We start from the raw sequence: 22472 nt of genomic DNA on the forward strand, positions 1-22472 counted from the left end.
CTGCACTACTTTTATTTCCATTTTTCAGATGAGAAAACAGAGGATTAAGAGGTCATATGGCTAGAAAGTGATGAAGCCAGGTATCTTTTATTTCAGAGGCCACACTTTTCATTTGCAGAAAAAACATATTAAAATCTATGGATTTAAAATAAAAAATCCATTTAATTGGTTAGAATCCCAAGGCAGTGACCTATTCTTCTCTATCTCTAATCTCTATTGTGTGGCCCTCTATGGCAATGAAGAGTGAGAGCTCGCTTGGTTTAGTTACTTCACAGACTTGAAGGCCACTGGGAAGTCATGCATGGGATTCATTTTTCTCAACTTAAAAAAAATACAATTTGAAATTTGGGCCTCAGAAGCCTTGGAAATTTTCATTCTGGAATCTTCCCGTCCTGGTAAGTGGTCCAGTGGGTCCAGTCTCAGGTAAGGGTCCTGTGCAGGGTTGTGTGATGTAACTGCGGGGGCACCATTCATGTTGTCCTCTATGTAAATGCCCCCCAATGCAGATGATAACCCTGGAATTGTATAATGTCAGTGCCCTCATCCCATGTGGCCCCATTCTGTTCAATCCCTTCCTGATGTCAAAGCTGCCACATGTTCCACCCTCTCTCAGTAAGCACAGATGACTTTTTAGAGTATGAACTTCAAGTGTGGAGGGACCTGACTCTGCATGGCTCCCAAGGAGTGGATTGTAGAGCTCTTGAGCTTTGCAGCTGGAGAGCTCAGGGGCAGGTGAGGGGCCACTCAAAGGCTGGGTTAGCATTGGAGTCACAAATATGTTGTGCTCTTCCTATTGGTTCTGCAGAATCTGCCACTGGTGGGCTTATATGCCTGCACCATTTAGTGGCCATTTCTTTCCATAGTCTCAGAAATGCAGAATTTTGAGAGGGGCTGGTAATGTACTAAAATTATTGACTGACTGATCATTATGGAAAAGGGAGGCAGGAGCAGCAATTTTTCAAGGAATGTTTTGCATTTTAGTCCTATTACAATGAACAGATTCCTACAGGGACTTTGCGATTCTTTTTACCTTAACTTATTCCCATAGTCATTTTTGCATGGCCTATTGTGTGCAGAAAAGGTGCTCAGGTTCCTTCCCTCTAGGAATTTAACATCCGTTTGTCTACCAATGGATAATATTTTTTCTGAGGAGTGAGTGACTGAAATTCTATTTATTTATACTGTTAATATGTGTGTTACTTAAATCTTTAGCAGATGTATAATATTAGACAATAGGATGATATAACTAAATGACTTCTAAAATGTGAATACTGAAAATTGTGAATATTTCAAAATTTTCCAAAACTTTAGAATGTATTTCATTTGAAGTCCCATCTGTCTGTTGTTGGTTTTCTTATTCTCCGTTCCTCCTGCTGGGGCCTCCCTACATGGCTCTCTCTCCTCCTGCTTGCTCTAGGACTTTGGGACTTTTCATTTTCCTCTTATCAGACGGGAACCAGCCCAAAACACAGCTTTTAACTACTTCCAGAACTCTATTAAGGCCATCCCCTAATCTGTCAAATGCTCAGTAGTAAGTGGGCCTGGCTCGGTGCCGAAGCTGCACCTACTGAATTCTCTGGACAAACTGCAGTGAAGTCTATGACTTGCCCCACCCCTTACGTTTGATATCCCAACTGAAGTGCTGCATCCATGGATAGGACAGGGATGACCAGGCCTGGTGATGGCACGCCTCATGGTCCTAGCTCCCACTGCAGCCCCTGTCAGCATTTGTCCATCAGGCTGTGGATTGTTGTCTTAGGCAAACATCAACACCAGGTTTTGAAACCTCTGCTGGCTTCCTCTCCTCATCCAGGATGCCATGAACCACCTGCCTCTGGACAGCTGATGTGTGTTCAGAGAATACAAACTACAATGGACCCAGCATATCAAGTGGAGACATAGCTGATATGAAATCTACATAATCTGAAAACTCAAAAATTCGAAATTTTTTATGCCTTCTCTCTCTCTCTCTCTTTGTCTCTTTTAGCTGAGGGAGATTAGCCCTCAGCTAACAGCTATGTCAGTTTTTATATGCAGGTTGCCACCACAGCATGGCTGATGAGTGGTATAGGTCCACACCCAGGATCAGAACCCACAAACCTGGGCCACTGAAGCTGAGCACACCAAACTTAACCACTGTGCCATGGGGCCAGCCCCACTCTCTCTCTCTCTCTTTTTTTTTTTTAATGTAAAACATAAGCTGAGTTTGTGAGATGGCCTTGGCCTTGATGCCATCCTCTCCCCACCATGGATCTTTGATCTCTTTAATGAAATAGGGCCAGAGGGTTCAAAGATATGCAAAGTCGTGGTTAAGCTTTCTAGTAAGTCATGGGCTCAGCTGGCTTCGGGTCTGAGTTCTGCTCTGCTTTTTGTACAGGACTCCGTGTAACACCGTTATGGTTCTCTCTCGTGTTCTAGTGTAACATCACTGGGTTTGGGAGCACTCTAAGCTCTAACTCTCTTGTGTGGGGTCTCCAGTTTGCCTTCGCTTCCTATGTGATTATCTGTTCTTGCCTCTGGATTCCTTATTCCTTCTCCCATTCCTCCCCATGCTTTAGGCTTACACACTTAGATTTTACTCCTTTGGGCCCAGAGTGCTACAGATAGCCTGTAACTCCGGAAAAAAATGGAGGTTATTATGCTTAGAATAAAAGCATTTTAATTTTATTTGTCAGGAATCAGTAAAGTGTCACTCATTCATTTGACAATTATTGACAATAGGATTATTGAGTACCGTCTATGTGCCTGAGAATGTTCTAGAAATTGAGAATACAGGGTTAAAAATCTCTGTTCAGGCCATATAGAGTGGTGTCCTGTTCTCTCATTGTTCTTCAGGCATGTGTAAGTCCTATGTCTCACCTAAACAGACTTGAGAGCTGAGACTGACTCTCATAGGCAGCTGAATTCACACAGTTGTGGCTTTCTTCCTGTCTCCTCTAGAGTTGCTCAGTCTGATGGTGATTTTGAGTGACTGCAAAGACTTGGAATCCTTGTCACCTGAGTGTAACAGTATGTTTGTTGCAGAGTAACTTCAATTTGAGGCCACATGGGAGGACTAATTTCCTGGGGTAGCATATTTAGGGTGTCACATATTTTCTACGATGGTGCAATGACAATGCCATATAATTTTTTTGAGAGCGGGGGGGATCAGCCAATTAAATAGGAAACTAAACATGATTTTATTTTAAAATCTTTGAAGTCTTCACAAATCAAAATATTTTCTTGTCAAACTAGGAATCCTGAATTTTGTTTAGAAAAATATGCAGAGACATAGTGTAAATGTACATTGATAGTTTTCAGTACTGTCTCAGCACAGTTGACATTGACCTTAACCAGCAATTAAATTCTGACAGCAGTTTCCAACTTTACAAGTTTGCATGGCCAAGTACACCAAAAGGAGAATAGAGGAAGTCCCCACCATGGGTTTGTTTTCTGTTAAATGGAGTGTTTTCATGGATCTCGATAAAGATCGTATTTACAAAAAGAATTGGGTGCATTATTTGCCATAAAAGAATTTGAAAAGTACTTTCCCCCTTTTCCTCTCTCACTCTGTATGAACCTGAGCAAAACCAAACGCAATGGTGTGCTAGGTAATAAAAATGGAGGCTACTGATGATCTGGAGAGTCTTGATCACATCACCCCGGGACGGGTCTTGTGCATTTGGAGCTTTTTCAGGGGTTGGGCTGGAGGAGGGTGGAGCTTTTGGCTTGGTGACTGATGTGCTCATTTAGCCAACAGCATCAAAACAAAGCAGACCAAGCCTTGGCTATGGAGTTCACTACCCCCTGCGGACTCATCCAGAGTCCTTCTAAATTGACTGGAAGCATGGAATCGCTGTCTTTGGTGTATCCAATCTGCCTTTTCATTGTGCGCTCTCTGGCTTCTCTCATGATTTTACTTGTAAAAGAAGGAAAGACTAGCCTTTTTTTCCTGCCCCTCAGGAAAGGCCTCATTCTATTCTCTCCTTGGATCCTTGCAGCAGCCAACTCCTCAGGCTTAGAAAGAAAAATGAAACCATAAAGGAGAGTGATGTCTGCTGGAGTGTTTATGCCCACATTTAATGCCTGACTTGGGTTAGCATAAATCAAAAGACAAAGGCATTTTATTTTCTGATGAAAATTTCTCTTTCTTACTTTTTTTGTGGGGGGAGAGGATGGTGGGCTGGAGTGGGAGGAGGAAATCCAGCAGGAGTGTGTACAATGTAGTTCAGAGCTTAATAAATACGAGACACAGTGTAGAAGCAGAGGTTACGCACCTCCCATTAGGCCTCCAGCAGAATTTGTGAAGCATCAAAACAGAGCTTGACATATCCCTAATAGGACTCACCTGGACTTCTGACGTAGGTAAATAGCCTTGAATGAACCAGGACGAAGTACCAGACACTGTATGAGTACTTCATGTGCATTTCATATAATCTTTACAACAATCCTATGGAGTAGGCACTATTAGCACCATTTCCAGATGAAGAAAATGAAGTTCTGAGCAATCAAATAGTTTGTGAAGATCATACAACTGGTAAGTGGCCAAGCTAGGATTCCTAGCTTCCTTAAAGCCACCTGAGTTGCTCCAGTGAGGATTTCGTAACTCTATTGAAAGAAATGTCAAGGCTCCCTTGAATATACTGACTGCAAGCATCCAGTTACACATCTCTGAAGCCAGACAATTCTTAGCATTGGTGAATAGAATGGCTCTGACACAGAGGTAGAGGAAACAAGGCATGTAAGTGAGGAGCGTTTATGATGGACTTCAAATCAGGCAGGGCTCAGGCAGAGGTCTTGCATAGTGTCCCTTTGTACCTGGGGTCCCAGCCTTCTTGTGAAGAGGAGAGCAGCTTCTTTCCATTTTGCTGAAACTTCAAGATCCTGGGGAAGGGAGAGGTCTGACAACACAATGGTCTGTGTGTGAAATGCTGATGCTCAGGTGTGTATAAAGTGTGTGCAAGGGCACCAGTGCTGGTTGGAATCTTTTTCCCTCCAGAATACCCGGCAAATCTCAGAGAAAGAGGCTTCTTGGCCAAAATATATCTCCAAGGTAGGAGAGACCTGGGTAGCCACTAACAGACGAAGCCAAGATAGTGGTTGTGAACCCCAGCTTCACGTGCTCACTCATTTCACGAACCCAGAAAACTATGTCATATATAATTTGGGTCAGAAAACATGGAGACAGAGAGTGGCTCTGGGAAAAACCACAAGACCTGGGCAAAAGCTGAGGTTCTTTCAGAAATTATTTTGAATAAGGTGTCAGAATTTGGCTTAAAAGATACTTTACGTCTAACACATTCATGTTTCATGGCGTTTAGAATAGGCTGTTCAACAGTGACCTAGGTGCTCAATTTGAGTAAAGATCTCTGTTCTCTTGCTATTCAAAATGTGGTCCTTGGTATTACATCAGCTTGCAACTTGCTGGAAATGCAGAATTTTGGGTCCCATCCCAGACCTACTGAGTCAGAGTCTACATTTTAAAACGGTCCCCAGGTAGTTTGTAAACACAATGAGGTTTGAGAACTATGCTGCTAAAACATACTAGACATAACGTGGTCATCAAGGACATGGATCAGTGGTCTCAATCCTGGCTGCACATTCGAATCACTTGGGCAGCCCTAGCCCAGACCAATTAAATCAGATTCTTTTTGAGTAGGGCTCAGGCATTGACGTTTTTGAAAAGTTCCATAGTGTGCAGTCAGATGGTGGATGCGCCATATGAATGTGGGAATGTTGCTTTATTGATTGGAGTTCTGAGAGAGTTGGCCCCTGAAACGGTACTACTAAACTGTTCATTAGTGATTTAGAAGAGTAAGAGTAAGTATAAGGTATACTGATTCTGTCTGCCAATATTAGGTAATTGCACAAGATTGCTAGCTAACATCTTGAAACCTATCAGGACTAAAATGTTAAGTGACTGTGACAAGAGGAGAGAAAGTGTGGACAAGTTTAAGAGTCCTACTATGTCTCCAAGGACCTCCATCCTACCACATCAGAAAAATATCCAGAGGTCAAAGTGAACTGCAAGTGAGCAATGATTCAGCAATGGAGGGCTGTGATTAAAAAGGCAGAGAAAAATCAGAGCATGTGAAATGTGAGGAGCAAGAAATCATGATGTAAGCTTCCCCTGGTACTTGATGTGGTCAGGACTTTATATAGAGTTGTCCAAGTTAGGATGCTGGGACTCAAGTGCAATTATGATGAACTTTGGATCCTTTCAGAGGAGACTAATAAATATCAGGCATGAAGTAAAGCAAAAAAGGCTGATTTTATTTAGCATGCTGAAAAGAAGACTAAGGGGAGAGCTTAACATTTTTTCAAATATAGGAAAAAGTCCTTTTGCATGAAAGATGGTGATTTGCTGATCTCTTTTACCAAAAGGAGATTTGAATAGAGAATAGACATTAGAAAGAGCTTTCTGACATAAAATGTGAGGAGACTGTGAAAAAGGGTATGAGGAAAGAAACCTATATAAGCTAATGTTGCTTTGGGCCCAAGAGGCAGAAATGGATCTTAATAGTATATCTGGAATATGAGGTTCCCTACCAAAGGGTAAATAAGAGACTCTTGTAACTGCTGTCTCCATGTAGAGACTGAGATGTTCTTCCGGAATTCTGCAAATAGTCACACATTGACAAAGTTGGTGTTCCTTGAGTTTGCTAAACACTTGAGCCAACTTTGATTTCTGCACACCCAGTTTTAGCCATTTAGGGAAAAGGAAAACTCATTTATCCTCTAAAGGGCAGCTATAAACTACCTTCAGCAAACATCAGACTTGATGGAAAACATGCATAAGCATTATCTTTAAGATTGCGAACAAGACAGAGGTGCCCTCTGTCACCACTTCTATTCAACAGTGTATTGGAGTTCCCAACCAAAACGTAAGACAAGAAGAAGAAACTAAACATATATAAACATTAGAAATAAAGAAACAAAGCTATAATTCATAGATGATATGAATAACTAGGGTTTCTTAGAAATCCCTAATGAATCTACAAATAAATGATCAGAATTGCTTGGAGAATTTCGTTATATTTCTAGATATAAAAATCAATTTAGTAAAGTCAATCACATTTCTATACACCAACTACAATTGAAAATAGTTTTAAAAAGATAGCGTTTATGATAGAATTTAAAAATCTACAATACCAGCGTTTCACTTCCACTAATGACCGACTAGGATATTTCAGACCAACCCTCAGAGGAAAGCTGAACAAAATACAAATCATAAGTGTTTGAAGGTGCAGAGAGCTATGTAGGCAGTGAGAATTTTCAGGTCCATGATCTGGAATAAGAGGGAAGCCACAAGCAAAGTGAGCTCAGCATCTGGGGATTGCTTTTCACCTTGAGGCAACTATAGATTCTGAAAACGAAAGCAATGACTGACAGATCCAGGAGCTGAACAGAGCTTTCAGCAGTCTGACAGAGCTGGAGGAACAAAACCTAAAGTTCAAGGTCCATCAAGAAGGGAAAGCTGTGATAAACACCCCAAGTTAGGACCCCAAAGCTCTACATACTAGGGGTAAGAGTGAACAAGACCTAGACTAGTCCTCAAAGGACTAAAGCTCCAAGCAGCTTAATCCTGATTGGACCTTAACTGCGTGTAAAATCAACTGCAAATTAAATCCTCTCTGGAGGATAATAACATCATCCGGAGTAGCATATTACCTCTAGAATTTTTCCTAAAAAATGTCCTGCATGCTATCAAAAATAATTAGATACATAAAAGACAAGACTTGACTGAAAAATAAGAGAAAAAATTACAATAAAAGCCGGCCATGAAGGGAAGGCCAGTTATTTAATTATCGAATTATAGATTTTAATAGAAATTTAAAATAAATGCAATACTAAAATTAAGAACTCAATGGATGAGTTTAACTTCAGATGAGACATAGCAGAGGAGAGAATGAATAAACTAGTAGATCAGAATAAAATATCTATACTGAAGAATGAAATGGAAAAGAATGGATAACTTTAGAAAGAGCATGAGAGATATGTGGGACAGAGTAAAAATGTCCAACAAAAGTTGATGAGAGACAATGTGGCAGAAGCCATATTTGGAGAAGCAATGGCTGAGAATTTGCCAAAACAGATGAAAGACTTCAAGCCACATATACACGAAATGTTATAATTTTTCCAAACAGAAAAATTAAGAAGAAAATCATATATGGCACATTATTTTTCCCTGTCCCATGCTTCTGATGTTTCTTTTAGATTGGCTGTCAGGCTTGCTATTGCTCTTGTGAAGGTCCTACATCTCTTTTCCTCTGACTTACTCTACCCAATAGGTGGTTATTGGTAGAAGGGTAGAAAATAGACCACTTGAATAGAATAGGGAGACCAGAAGTGGACTCATGAATACAAGGGCATTTGTTATGATTATTTGGGAGAGTGGAAGGAAAAGGATGTATTTTTAATAAATGATGCTGAGCAATTGGTTATACATTTGGAAATAAATGAAATTGGATTCGTATCTTACATGATACTCAAAGATTAATTTCAGGTACACTAAAGACCCTAATGTAAAAGGCAAGACTATAACATGTTTTAAGATTAATATAGGAGAATATCTTTGTGACAGGCTAGAGAAGGATTGCTTAAACAAGACACGAAGGCATAACCCATAGAGGGAAATATTGACGAAAATAGTCTACAATAAAACCAAGAATTCTTGTTCATTAAAAGGTACTTAAAATTGATGGAAATATTCAGAATATACAAACTCCTACTAATGAATAAGAAAGAGAAACAACCTAATAGAAAATTGGGCAAATGAAATAAATAGCAATTTTACAGAATCGATTTCACGTGACAAATGAATAAATGGTCGATTTCATTACTAGTCAGGGAAATGCCAATTGAAATCACAACGAGCTACCATTTTATACTCAATTTTTGGACAATACCAAGTGTTACCTAGGATAAGGAGACATTGGAATTCTCATCTGCTGCTGTTATAAGTAGAAACGTGTGTAACCATTTTGGAAATGAGTTTGGCAATGTTGAACCATGAGCATGCCCTATGACCTACAAGTTACATGATGAGGTATGTATCTTAGAGAAAATCTTCCATGTGTGCACTGGAAGACATGTACAGAGATGTTCCAAATGGTATTTTTTCTTATGAGCAAAAACATATATATATTTATATGTTATATACATAAATAAAATATATAATAATATATAAATAACTCAGTGGTTTATTGTGATGGTTAGTATTATGTGTCAACTTGATTGCACCATGGGGTGTCCAGCCTAAATCTTATTTCTGGATGTTTCCATGAGGATGTTTGTGGATGACGTTAGCATTGAATTGGTGGGCTATGTAAAGTAGATTGCCCTCCCCAGTGTGGGCGGTCATCATCCAATCGGTTGAAGGCCTAAATAGAACCAAAAGCAGAGGAAAGGGGAATTCCCCTTTTGCTGCCTGCCTGTCTGTTTGAGCTGGGACATCTGTCTTCTCCTGCCTTTGGGCTGGGACTTAACACCATTCATCAGCTCTTGGTTCTTAGGCCTTTGGCCTTAGATTGGAATTACACCACCAGCTTTCCTAGGTCTCTGGCTTGCAGACGGTAGATCATGGAACTTCTCAGACTCCATAATTGCATGAACCAATTCCTCATTTTGTTTGTGTATATATATGTATATACATATATACATAAAATAATAATATCTCTATCTACCTATGACAGAACCAATAGCAAATACATTGGTTCTGTTTCTCTGGAAAACCCTAACTAATAGATTTATCAAAGACAGACGTAGACTTATACAGTGTAATACTATACAGCAGTAAATATGAAAAACATTTATGTGCGTCAACAGTGATCAATCTCACAAACACAATATTGAATAAAAAAAGCAAGTGACTAAAGAAGAATATTGGTATAATGCCGTGATTTTAAAGTTCAAATATGGACAATAAAACTGCATGTTGTTTCAGGATACCTACATAGGTGGTGAAACTGTAAATTACCAACATGGTTACCTGAAGGAGGAAGGAATGGCTTGCAATCAGTGATGTGTACAAGTAGCTTCTGGGGTGTGATATTGTTGGGTTTCTTGAAAGGGATGGTGGATGGTCATTTAAGAAAAATACCCCAGCAACCTGTCTCCCCTGTGCAGGGCTAGATGGTATTGCCAGGCGAGTCTGTGGTTGCCCACATCCTAGCAAAGGATGTGTACTGTGAATGAGCTAAATCTATTGAGCCAATGTTGGCTTCAGCCAGATCTCCAGGTGCAAATTTCCTTTGAGTACTCTCCTCTTCAAATTGTCAACTCATTCATTTGAAAACAAACCCAGCCCATCACATTTCGTATCATTTGTGACCAAATTGCCAAAATACGATTTTGGTGCAGCTACTTGTTTTCACAAGGTCTTCGGAGACCATTTGCGACATTATTTAATGTTATTCCCCTTCTACATTGCCCGAGAAATTCTGAAAAGTTTGTGATGATTCACTTTCTCTAGGCTGAAGGCCTCCACGCAAGGTCAAGTTAGGGTTTTCTCTCTATTTGGATTCCATGAAGGTTAAGGTTTCACCCTCCTGCACTGGGTGTGTATATCAGTTCCCTGAGTCCAGAGGAAGAGCTTTATGGTCAGCTGTGGGAGCCCAGGTCAGTTCCAACCCAGAGCTTCAGGGAACTTCCTCTGAAGGCAGAGCTTGGTGTCTCACAGTGGCTTTCAGTTCAGAGGGGACCCTGTATGACCCTCTCCAACATCAGCGGTTGTTTATCCAGGTTACCGGGTCTTCCTCTAACCATTCTGAGTAGATGAGCGTGGAGAGCAGGAGGGAGAGTGTGTCATTCAGACGGGGAGGCTGAGTTTTCACAAACACTCAGTTCTGTTGATTGTTTGTTTACCCCGTCTACTCCCAATCTTTAATGCTTACAAACCTTTCCCCAGCTTGGTAAAATATAGTGGATTTCAGCATTTCTGCCATTCCTGGATTTTTGGTGCTAGAGGGGACCTTGAACAAGGTACGGGCTCCTCAAAAATCTGGAGACCAGAGGAGGCGGAGTCACAGCCCCCTGGAGTGAGGAGAGGGGTGAGTAGTGGGAGGAGGGAGGATTATTTGTGTTTTCCAAAGACAGCTGCAGTGCTTTGAGTCTGTTTGCCTTTGCTGGTTGGAAATCCTTGGCGAATAGCCCTTGCTTATTTCCTTCTGTATACTCGTGAGTTACCATGAGGTCTTTTATTATGCTAGCAGCAATAGTGACCACTCAGTTTTCTAGTAAGAAAGGAGATGTCACCTCATGGCCTTACACACTTGCACTTCTGTAGGCATAAGAATTTAAACAGCTACAGCCCCCCATGTCCCCACCTCAGACCCCGTTAGGGCCTGACAGCTGGGAAAAGCATAGGAAGCAATTAAAACACCCTGAATTGTCACAAAGGGAGAGCGCCCAGCCCCAGCCAGCAGTGATACAGACTTTATGGGTGGAGAAGTTCTGCAAAAGAAAAGAGAGAGAACCAGAAGAACACAATTACATGTGGCTTTTTTTTTTTTTTTGAGGAAGATTAGCCCTGAGCTAACATCTGCCAACAATTCTCCTCTTTTTGCTGAGGAAGACTGGCCCTGAGCTAACATCTGTGCCCATCTTCCTCTACTTTATATGTGGGATGCCTGCCACAGCATGGCTTGACAAGTGGTGCATAGGTCCGCACCCAGGACCTGAACCAGCAAGCCCTGTGCCGCTGAAGCGGAACATGTGAACTTAACCACTGTGCCATTGGGCTGGCCCCTATATGTGGCTTTTGAGGCTTTGTGTTAGTGTATATACTTCCGAATTCACTTGGGGTTATTTATTTACTTAGAGGGTGTTTAAAAACAGGCAGATCCTGCCCAAGAACTTAGCCAAGGACTTTAACACCTGTCTGATTGGTAATAGTGTGTGAATGCATCAATTTTGAAAGAGGTGTGTGTGTTCGGCTGGAGTGGGCGAGCAGTGCTTCAACAATGTGGAAACAGAGCCGAGGAGAGAGAGTGGGATGGAGCTAAGCATGGACCACTGAAAAGCCTTCATCCTAGGGGGAGCCCTGGGTCCCTCCTCTCTCCCCTGCCCAAGGGGCTTCTTTCCTGGGACCTCTGGAGGCTGGAAGCCTGTGACAGCTAAATCACTGGATGCCAGGGAAGACCCTTGTGTTCCTTGGGCCTGCTTCTGTTTTATAGCCTGATGGATTTAGGCTCTCCTTTTCTGTCTTCAGAGGCCTACAATCTGCACCAAATGTTTCACATTACTCAGTGTGAAAAACCTCCTATTCTTTCAGCTTTTTACAAGTTCATACATCCGTGGAAACCCGATATTCCATATTTCATTCTGCTTCGTGGATGTCATCGTGAGGGATGCGGGTTCACATGCAACATGCCTCTTCTGGCTTTGATCAGCTTGACCGCAACTAATTGTAAATGGAGAACAAATGAAAGAAATATTTACAAATTTCATGGGAATTCAGGCGGGGCCTAAGCCTTCCCTAATGCCTCCATTCACAGTAAATGTTTATTGAATACTTTGACTCTACTGTGCACTTCAATATTTATCTAGTATTAGGTTTTAGCTTGTTCTGAAGGGATTGAAAGAGTTAGTAAACCGACCTCCCCCTTCTCCCCCGCTTTACCCTCTTCCTTCTGCAAACTTCCTTGCTTTCGCATCACCAAATCTCCTGCCTAAAGAAAACCAACTCAAATTCCAAAGCTACAGCTGTAAGAAAGGGAAGGAAAGAGAGAGAAGGAAGAAAAAAAAGGACCGTAAAATTTAAAACAAATTTTGAGTTGCCTAGTTGAGTTGGGAAAAGTCAAATGAAAATGTTGGAGATTTGTTCAAAATAAAGTCATAAATGCCTGGAGCCAAGTTCAGCAGCTGATGGGCTAGGCCAGCTAAGGCCTGAAAGGCAGCACTAATGAAGAGCTGAATATCATGCAATTAATCAGTAGTTGCCTGGTTATAAACAAACATGCATAGCCTTCTTGGAGGATTTCTGATTTAGGCCTTTCCATTCCTAAGCACACTTTTCCAGGAGAATTTTTGTTTACTCAGGAACCAAAATAACCATTGTGAGTTTATGGAGGGGAGGCTACTATGGCTCAGAAAGGGTCAGCTGACCCCCCTGTAGCTCACCTGCCTTCTGGCATATGCTGAGCCCCGTCAGACACTAGCTTCTTCCCGCTGCCATCAAGAGCTGCTGGCACTTCCAGGGCAGCTTAGACAGATGATGGACCAGATGCTGAAGGGCGGAGAGAAGGTGACCTCTCTCCAGAGAGTCCTTTGGCTACCACCTTGGATGGCAAGTGCTCCTGCGTCAGCCAACATTGTCCTAATAAATGCTCTAACAACTGTTCTTTTAATCAGGACCATTTCACATCTGTGTCTGCTGTACCCTGGGCCCGTTCCACTCCAGGAGTCATAAAAGTCAAGGTAGATTTTGTTATCCATGGAGACGGGCTTAACCTGCAGTTCTCCATCTTTCCACCCAGATGTGAAAGATGCCATTCAAGGATCACACAAACTAGAGGGTGAACGCCCCAAACAACCTAAAAGTATGATGTGAGAGGTGCGTTCAGAGGAGGTGGTTGCAAGTATCTTAGGATAGACAGCTTGAAAAAGAGCAGCAGAAGGCTGAGAAGAGGAATGGGACATAGGAGAAGGAAGTCAACATCAAAGCTGATAAAAAATGGGAATGAGATCCCAAAGGAGAGTTTTCAGAGCATTTTATTAGTAAAAATTAACTTTATAAAATTAAATTTTAACTTTTACTCATTGGGGAGTCATCAGAGAAATCAATAAAGCCATTTTTAGGAGTACAAAAATCAGAAATCAGTGTATATGTTTTTAAATCATACCTTTTTGTGTCTTGGTTATATAGCATTGAGGAAATTCTTATTAGTAAAGATAATTAGCTTCAAATATTAAAGTTTTAAACAGTTCGCTTTTCAGTTTCAAGGTTCTTTTTAATTAAACTGATCTAGAACTTTGAGGGAATATTCAACAGTTTTGTTTCAAAATTCAACACTGACATTTCTTCACATAATTAAAAAAGTCAGATAAACACCTAAAATTTATAAATGGTAAAACTATATGAATAAAAAAATCATGAAACATGAAAAAAGCTCACTTGTAATTATGTAACTGACCATTGTGTATCAATAAAAGGGTGGCTGACATTTACTGAAGCGTTGACAGACATTCTCTATTAAGAGTGTAATGATTTGTCCAGTTGTACATGAGTGGACACCAACAGGTACAATTAAATAAAGAAAGCAGTACGGGGTCACACATATTCTACTCAAAGACTTGTCTACAAAAGTCCCTTCATTATTGCATATGCTATAATGTGTGATACATGTGGACATTAAGATGCTTTTGTAAACATATCAAGCCTTTGGGAAGAACTTTTACCAGTATTGGTGTCAGGGTGGGCTGAGAAAATGAAGACTATATCCATTCGCATAGTCTTTTCAGCCGCAGACCCAGAATTCCAAATCCGGGAAGGGAAGCAAAAAGGTCTGGCAAAGAAAGAAATTAACTCTCCTTTCTGGACCTTTTCTGCAGGAAGCAGAATCTCTTTGACACAGTCAGGAAACGGAACCCCCATAGAGGCAACTTTGATATGTTACGTCCCACATGAGACCTTTCCTGGGAAGCAGTCTTTTCCTTATTCTATGCTCCAGCTGTAGAATTCTCAGGCTTCCCTCATGACGATCCCTCTTTTTCTCTCAAGACTTTAGGAGGGCATGGCATCATGCGAATCTTGTTACAGGCTGAATGGAGGAGTGCCATGTACCAGCTCTGCCCCTGCGACTGCCTGGTTTCAGCGTGGTGCTCCATAGTCCTTATAAGCAGGACTGAACAGCCATCAATAGATGTAACTGGAGTTGTGCTAAACTTCTAGGAGTCAGTCCCTGAAAATCCCAAATCAGGCTACACGGGCTGAAGAACATCCTCATTCTTCCAATTCTCTCCTCTTGCCTCTGGAGCTGCCCCCTCTCGTGCCCAGGAGTCTTCTTTTTTTCAAATACTCTCTTTATAACAAAACATGCTCTTATACCCTTGTTTACCCTTAAATAGAAATGGACAATAATAAACTGCTTTCATTTATATGCAGGGAGTTAAATGGACAGAGCTGGGATGGTGGAATTTCTCAGCAAAGCAGCAGAGCAGGGAGCTGGTTAGAAGTGAGCTAACAGCTTGTCCTTGCTGTGGTCGGTTAGCGGGGACAGTGGTCGGTTAGCGGGGACAGTGGTCGGTTAGCAGGGACAGTGTTCTTGATGAGTAAGGTAGTGCTCTGTGCTCGGTAGGTTTGAAGGGCAGGATAGGGTGGTGTTTAAGGACTTCAATTTTGGAATTAGACTACGCGGGTCAAATCCTCTCTCTGCCACTTATTGGCTGTGAGATGGACAAGTTTCTCAACTGCCACCTCCCTCAGATTCCTCATCTATAAAATGGAGCTAATAATAGCGCCTACCTCAGAGCATTGATTGAGAACTGAATGAGTTAACGTATATCAACTGTTCAGAGCAGCACCTGGCACATAATAAATGGAACATCAATATTAGCTGTTTTTATTATTTCAGGAGGCAAGAGGTATTTTCTTTATCAGAGCAATCATTACATTCCCACTGCCATCTTAACAACAGACATGTTTATTGAAGTCAGATTTCTTTACTTTCTTAGAGAGATTCTCTACTTTAGGGTCTTTCTGGGACTAACGATCCTATCAATTTACTTTTAATACTCAAGAGCTACTGCTATATTTTCATGTAAATGTTTTAGTTGTTATCTTAGGAGTTTTAATTCAATACTTTATGTATCTTAAATCGTCTATGTATTTTAAAAATGTATGTCCCCCCCTTAAGAACTGAGAGGAGAAAATCCACCTAAGATGCAGAAGAATGCTTAATTTCAAAGATCTTCAAACTCGCCTTGACAGCATAAGTATCCTTGGACAATTTTGTTCCATTTGCCGTAAGCAAGAAAATGGCCCTTTCCTAATTATCTGTTCTAAATATGGGGATTATAATTTTTAGTGGTCAGATATCAAATGAATTGTTCAGAAACAAAATGAGATGGTATGTTAATCAGTGTTCGTTAACGGAGGCAGGAGGAGGAGACTGCGGGCAACTGTGAGGCAGTGTTATTTACCTTTCCTGTTAAGAACCTGTCTGGACTTCCACAAACGGGGTGCAGAAGACACTGATTCTACCTGCAATTTGAGCTCTGAAAATTGTCCTGTGTCTGAGTGTTCTTAATGCCACCGGCATTTTTTCTAAACCACAATTTAAGGAAGAAACAGCAAGCAAGCGGCTTGCAAATGGGCCTCTGCACAAATGGACAACATTCCAGATGGGGTTTTATGGGGCTCTCCCTGCATTAAGCTGACCAAAATGGGGGGGACCCAGCGACAATAGATCCCTTTATTGTATTGTTTTGATGCAGAACAAGTGACATTCCTCAGGCCCCTTTTCATGTAACAGTCTGTCACAAAGTATGTGGGTTCTCTTCTTACCTGCAGAGCTGGGTTATATCAGCGGCAACACTTTTAGGCTTATCTGATGGCAAATGAAAACTGATACTGGTGGGGAGGGTGAGGACAACTTGGTTACCAGACAACCAGTCACCTCTGATTCTAAGTTCTTTGGACAGTTTCCATTTAAATCTGGAGAAATGTTTATGAGTAATGATATACCCATATATCCACAAATACATTTATATAAGAAAAATAGAAAAATATGCGCATATGTGTTCCTCATATGATATGTATTATGCACTCATGCTGAGCTTAGACATTATACCGTGGTTACGTGTACGGATAGGTTTGTGCATGTACCTGTTTATGTGCTATAATGTGACTATTTGTGTATGTGCATGTTTATGTTGATGTAAGTATACAGGGAGTAAAACCATTTTCCGTGACATTCTGAAAACAGTGCCTATGTGGCTACAGAGTGAACAAAACACCAAAGCCATTGATTATGTGAATACCCCTCATATAAGATGTAAATCCCACAAGAATCCTAAGTGTGAGAATTGCTGGCAAAGGGAGGCGTTCTTAGACTACCTTCTACAACATTCCTTGCAACCTCATGATTTCATTGTCCTGGAATGCAGTGTGAGGTAGATTTGCACCTTTTATCCCCCCTTGAGTAGAAAATTATAGGCCAAATGACAAGGAAACAAAGATCTGTTGAAAATGAACAATCTGTTTTAATTATTTTATGAATGATGACACAAACATTATGAATATTCAGTAATTACATATGCTAATACACACATTCAATATATCCAAGTTTTCAGTTGCAAATATTTTCTAGAATGTTTTTCTACTGTTACATCTACTATCTATGGAAATTGTATCTTAGCTGCAGTCTTGAGTACATTTCAAAGAATCAGAGGTCACTGAAAGTGACTCCAGATGCGATTGAGTATAGAAACTGAAGACTGGCGGCCAGCATGCCAGATTTTGCTTGCATTTGGGTTTTATTTGGCCACTCAGTGTGTATTTGTATATATGTGTGTGTGCATGTGTCTGTTTAACAGTTTTATTGAGGGTTTTAAAGCATACAGTATGATAGTTTTGCATAAAGGTATAGTACACCTGTGAAACCATCATTGCAATCACAATAATTAACGTATTCATAACCACTAAAAGTTTCCTCCTGGCCCTTTGTAACCCCTCCTTCCTGTCTTCAGCCCCTCTAGGCAACCCCTGATCTGCTTTCTTTTTCTTTTTGAAGGAGAGTTGTTTATGCTTTTTTTTTTTGGTGAGAAAGACTGGCCCTGAGCTAACATCTGTTGCCAATCCTCCTTCTTTTTTTTTCCTTTTTTCTTCCCAAAGCCCAAGTACACAGTTGTATATCCTAGTTGTAGGTCATTCTACTTCTTCTATGTGGGATGCTGCCACGGCATGGCTTGATGAGCAGTGCCACGTCCACGCCCAGGATCCAAATCGTCAAACCCTGGGCCACCAAAGTGGAGCATGTGAACTTAATCATTCAACCACGGGGCCAGCCCCCGATCTGCTTTCTGTGACTACAGATTAGTTTACATTTTCTAGAATTTTCTATGAATGAAATCATATAGTATGCACTCTTTTTCTGTCTGGCTTCTTTGGCTCAGCATAATTATTTTGGGATTCATCTCAGAGTCATAATAATTATAGAGGTTTTCTCCTATGTTTACTTGTGAGTTTTACAGTTTAGGTTTTACATTAAGGTCTATATCCATTTTAAGTTAATTTTTGTACATGGTCTGAGGTATGCATAGCAGTTCATTTTTTTTTTTGGTATGAATGTTGAATTGTTCCAGCACCATTTGTTGGACATACTACCCTTATTCCACTGAATTACTGTGGCACTTTCTCAAGCTGGGGCAGTTCTGGGGCTTACCTCATTTTCCGTTCCTCAGAGGTCACTGTCCCTTGTTGACTGATGTCCAGTGTCTTGAAATCATTGTTTCATATATTTTGTGTGTTTTTTGTTTATTTCAGGTGGGAGGGTGAGTCTCATTCCTGCTACTCCATCTTGGTGAGAAGTAAAAGTCCTCCACTTGGTGTTTTTTGGGAAATAATTAAATTTGTTCCCAACAGATAAAGTTAGGAGATATCGTATGCAAATCTAGATTTCTGACTTTTCATGAAAAATCTGCAGATTTGGTAAAATGAGACACACGCTCCAGAAGGCATCAGTGGATTATGGAGAGCACTATCTTCGAGGCAGGAGATCCCTAGTTCCGCACAGTCCCCGCCTGGTGTGCTCCACTCACTTAAATTACCTCCTCCACCCCCTTAAGCCTGATCAGTCCGAAGTTCTCATTTTATTCAGGAGGAAAGAGAGAGAGGCAAATTAGAAGGAAATTAGAGAGGATGACATTAGAATCTGGGTTCTCTGGCTCCAAACCTAATAGTTTTTCCACAGAGATTGACCAAGTATATTGTATTATTGGTATGGAGATGAGCAAGCTGAAGGTCAGAATAATTGGCGACAGAGTAGATGCTCAAAGCCTGTAGCTCACACTCTTCTTACATCTCTTGACATTGACCTCTGACGTTTATTATAATTTATCTGTTGCCATATTTGGAAGCTAACTATGTAGCAGGATTTAACTGTTACTTAGTTCCTTTCAAGGAGTTGTTCATTCAGCAGAACTACCTTTTGAGGATGAGGTTCATTTTTTCTCATTAAATATATTGCTTACACACTTAGTAGAATGGCCAAAATCCAGAACACTGACAGCACCAAATGCTGGCGAGGATGTGGAGCAAGAGAAACTCTGGTTCATTGCTGGCGGGAATGCAGACACTTTGGCGGTTTCCTACAAAGCTAAAATACTGCTACCATCTGATCCAGCCATTGTGCTCCTTGGTATTTATTCAAAGGTGTTAGAAACTTATTTCCACACAAAAGCCTGAACATGGATGTTTATGGCAGCTTTATTCACAACTGAAAACTTGGGAGGAACCAAAATGTCTTTCAGTAGGTGAATGGATACGTTAACTGGGACATCCAGACAATGGAATATTATTTAGGGCTAAAAAGAAATGATTTATCAAGCCATAAAACAACACAGAGAAAACTTAAATGCATATTATTAAGTGAAAGAAATCAATTTGAAAAGGCTACATAATGAATGATTCTAACTATATGACCTTCTTGTTCTAAAACTATGGAGACAGTATAAAGGTCAGTGGTTGCCAGGGGTTGGTGGGGGAGGAGGGGTAGAGGGCAGGGAGGGGTAGGCAGAGCACAGAGGACTTTTAGGCACTGAAAATACTCTGTATGATATCATAATGATGAATACATGTCATTATACCCTTGTCCAAACCCATAGGATGTACAACACCAAGAGTGAACCCTAATGTAAACTATGGACTTTGGGTGATTACGATTTGTCAATGTAGGTTCATCAATTATAGCAAATGCACCACTCTGGTGGGAGATGTTGACAATGGGGGAGGCTGTGCATGTGTGGGGGTGGGGGCTATATGGGAAATCTCTGCACCTTCCCCTCAATTTTGCTGTGGACCTTAAACTGCTCTAAAAAATTAGTCTTAATAAAAAAGTGAATAAATTGCCTGCAGCATTTATATTGTTTCAAACTGTCTTAATGAGTTCCCACCATAAGATGATATTGAAATGACCAGAATGGAGAGAATATATTTGCAAAATTTCTCATCTATTCATGACTCTTTCTTAGATTATCAAAGATGTTTGTATCAGTGTAAATGGAGAAATTCAATCTGTTAGCCTGGGAAATTATGTGATTGAAAGATATACCCATCCTTTTCTTTTCCGAACGGATTAGCCAAAATATTATTAAGCTGTTGTGCAGTATATAGGAATAAAGGTCAAAAAACAAACCATAAAACCAGTAAGAATCATGTGAAGTAATACATTCTTAGTAGACAGGTTGCAAAAATGCATATGATACATTTTATCATCTTGCAAAAATCTGTCTCTTTACTTTCAGATGTTAGATGCAATAAAAATATAGACTGTGTAGAATAATTGAGAACTTTTGATGTCCTATTTTGGCTTTTAAAAAAATCCTGTACCAAAAACAGAACTGAAAGTATAATATGGAATTATTTTGGTATTATTTTACTGAGTTACCACAGATGACTATTTCTGATTTAAAAATAAAAAGGAATTGTTAAATTATCTTACGATTTTCACATTTAGGATTATATTAGATACCTAACAGAAACTGTTTTACCTGCTTCCAACAGCTTCTAAAAGTGCCTGTGTAACAATGAATACTATAGGGCATTCCAAAAGCAAAGTGGGAACATGCTTTTACTGAAATAGTAGTTAACAGCAGGTCTTGGGCTTCTGGGGGCTATGTCCCCTTCCATCCAGTGCCTGGGGAGCTGCACTCACCCATGGGACGGAAGAGAGACGCTCAGGGCCTGGGTTTCTGCTTTCTAGACCTGATAGTATTTGGCTGTGGGATAGTTTACGTAAGTTCCCAGCTAGTAAATTCTGCAGTTTTAACAGGTTTTCAAGGGAGGGTTGGTCAAAACCACCAAGCAGCTCTTTCTCTTTCTTTTGTGTGACTTGTCTCTCTTAGTTCCCATTTCTCTCTCTGTCTTTTCCCCTCCTACTCCGCAACTTCTTGGGATCTGCTTCTTTCTAGAATCAAGCATGGCCGTATTTTTCTCTCCTAGAGAATAGAGAAGTTTATTTTAAACATATTTAAACATCTGAAAAAGTCTTTTTTTTGTTGTTGAAAATATAAAGTGGTCTTTCTAGCCACTGCAGCATAGAAAGCTGCGTATGTTCTCTGCTTCGTTTGCCAAAAGGCCTGCACAGGCTTTGTACATTTTGGTGCTTGGGGACTGTCAGATATGGTCTTCAGAGCCTTATTTTAAAGATGATGGTGGGAGCCTCCTTGTCTCCTGGTGTGGTTTCACTTCCCAGGTCTATGAGCACTTCCAGGTTGTTCATCTAGCCCTGCAGATTCTGGGGCTGCTGAAGAGGCTGTTGGGCAAAGTAGGCATCTCCTATTGAGTCCTGGCTGCATTGCGTCTGTCCCACAGGCCTTCTCCACAGGATATCAGGAATTTCTTCCTATTGTGTCCTACTGTATCAGTTACATAGAAATCCACTTTAGGAATCAGTCTTCTAGAGGGCCCAGATGAGTTCATACAGTCTTAACAGATCATTGCCAACTTGCCCTTCAAGTTCCATTTCAGTTTGATAAGACTGTCAGCACTGCACAGGTACTCAGGGACAGAGGCCACATTTCAGAGGCTCCGTACATCCGTACAGATTCTGTGATTATGTGTGGACTTTTGTATTGAATGATGTTGAATTCAGAGAGATGACAGAGCTTATTAAAGTGGATAAAGTGAAAATTGTAGCCTATGATGGTAAAAATACTTGCTTCAGTACTACAGAATGGATGGAGAAAAATGGCTATTTAATGCCATCTGTTGTCATGAGACATCACTTTATGAAGAACTGCGTAGAAGAGACTTTAAAAAAATTATTCTAGAAATGTAGAGGTGTTACACTGTTTGGAGAATGTCAGTAGAGAAGCTTATAACTCTATGACCTCTTATATTATCTTTGTTATGCAGCATAAGGAAACATAACTTTTTATGACAAATCAAAATTGTTGCCTCTCTAATAAAAGTATTTAATAAACTCATTTTAAAACTCGATGTGAGTAATAATTGGTGGAGCTAAGTTAGCAAAATGAAGATATTACATAAAGATTTTGAAAGAGCACCACGTTTATTAAAAGGGAAGTTAGAAAAATATATCATTTCAGTAAAGTCATGTTAGTTTTATCAATTGTAACTTTTGCAATTGATAAAAAGCATTAGTAGGGGACAATAGCAAATTCTAGATGGAATTTTACTTAGAAAATCTGTTTCTTAAAGTACAAAACCGGTAGTGACATTGATATGAGAATCCTACTAAGAAATACAACTCTATTAGAAAAAAGTAGATAATCTTTAGACAGCATCTCTAACCAAAACAAGCCAACCA

This window comes from Equus asinus, chromosome 23 (genome assembly GCF_041296235.1).
Source record: "Equus asinus isolate D_3611 breed Donkey chromosome 23, EquAss-T2T_v2, whole genome shotgun sequence".
In the NCBI taxonomy this organism is placed as follows: domain Eukaryota; kingdom Metazoa; phylum Chordata; class Mammalia; order Perissodactyla; family Equidae; genus Equus; species Equus asinus.